This window comes from Crocuta crocuta, unplaced genomic scaffold (genome assembly GCF_008692635.1).
Source record: "Crocuta crocuta isolate KB4526 unplaced genomic scaffold, BGI_CrCroc_1.0 scaffold267, whole genome shotgun sequence".
Lineage (NCBI taxonomy): Eukaryota > Metazoa > Chordata > Mammalia > Carnivora > Hyaenidae > Crocuta > Crocuta crocuta.
Genome location: NW_027531899.1, coordinates 427,064 through 428,469, shown reverse-complemented (window position 1 = coordinate 428,469; position 1,406 = coordinate 427,064). Strand labels below are relative to the sequence as shown.

The 1,406-nt window shown below is 58.5% G+C and overlaps 1 protein-coding gene across 2 annotated transcripts in view; it reads left to right on the top strand.

Moving 5' to 3' along the window:
* Positions 1-1,406, top strand: part of EGLN2 (egl-9 family hypoxia inducible factor 2) — an 8,750-nt gene that overhangs the window by 2,594 nt on the left and 4,750 nt on the right. The window lies entirely within an intron of this gene.

Here is a 1,406-nt window from a genome sequence, read left to right as displayed (position 1 = left end):
CACCTGCCAGAACCACACACGGACCTTCTTTTAAGAAAAATGTTCGTTTGTAGAGTTGATAGGCGGTCAGCCCCTCTGGCGGCCCATTCAGGAACGTAGGGTCAGGAGCTCTGCAGAAGCCGCTGGTCCACAGGGCCCTCCTGGGCAAGCCCTCGTAGGGAGCGTTTGCTTCACACCAGTGGTGCCTGGCCGGTGGCGGGGCTGCTTGCTTCCCCGCGGGCATGAGGCTGGTGTCTCCCTCTTTCATCTGGTCCCATCCTGGGTCCTGCCTCTGTGCAGCTTCTGTCACCAGCTGCAGCTGGCTCAGGGACCCAGGCTCCCTCCGGGCCGCAGCCAGCACCCTCCCCACCCGGCTAGAACTTGTCCTCCCGTCCTCCGTCTCTCCTCCTCCCTCACCTGATAGCTGGGGAGCCAGAGGAGGCCTTTCTGGGGCTCTGCTCCTACGACGCAGGAGAGGTGAGTGGGAGTCTCCCTGGCCACAAGGTGTTCAGCACCTTCCACCCAGGTCGCCCGTCCTCACAGGAGGGAGTGTGGGGGGAGGCCGCGAGAGCTGAGTGGCCCAGAGCAGCCTGCTTCCCCGAGCCTGTTTGCTCCTCCACAGGATAGGAAAATCCGTTAAGTCCCCAGCGAGTCTTCGACAGTCTTAGGAGAGGAGAGGAAAGTAGAGGGAACAGATTTCTTTTTCTTTGTCGCTCTTGATGTGGTTGGGGACCGGGCCCTGGCTGAGATTGGGGGCTGGGGGTGTTGGGTGTTGAAGTCTTGGGTGACTTCTATTGACTGAGAAGGGAGGGGAGGAGCCAACCCAGTCCCTGGAGTTCCTCTCACCTTGTCCCAGTGAGATAGCGACTCCAGGCTTCCCTACCTTCAAAAGGCAACATCTGGCCTCCCTCCCCAGGCTCTGGAATAAGAGGGCGCTGAGGTGGGTGGCCACAGAGGTGCTGGGGGCACAGATCACCAGTGTGGGCAGCGCCAGCAACAGTTTGTTTATTGGTCTTTTTTTTTTTTTTTTGGATGTTTATTTTTGAGAGAGCGTGAGCAGGGGAGGGGCAGAGAGAGGGGGACACAGAACTCAAAGCAGGCTCTAGGCTGAGTGTCAGCACAGAGCCTGATGTGGGGCACAAACGCAGGAACCGCGAGATCATGTTCTGAGTTGAAGTGGGACGCGTAACCGACTGAGCCACCCAGGCGCCCCATCTATTGGTTGTTCTTGAGCAGAGCTCCTATGCTTTGTTCTCCCAACTTTGTCTAGACTCTGCTCAGTTGACCCTGCAGAGGGGAGAGAGTTGACTCCCACAGGCATCAAGAACTACCATACAGGACCGCAGGGAGGGCCTGGCTGGCTTGGCTTGCCCAAGCCCCTTTAAGAGCAGTTTAGAGGTGGAGCTGGCTCAGGCTCCAGGTTCTGA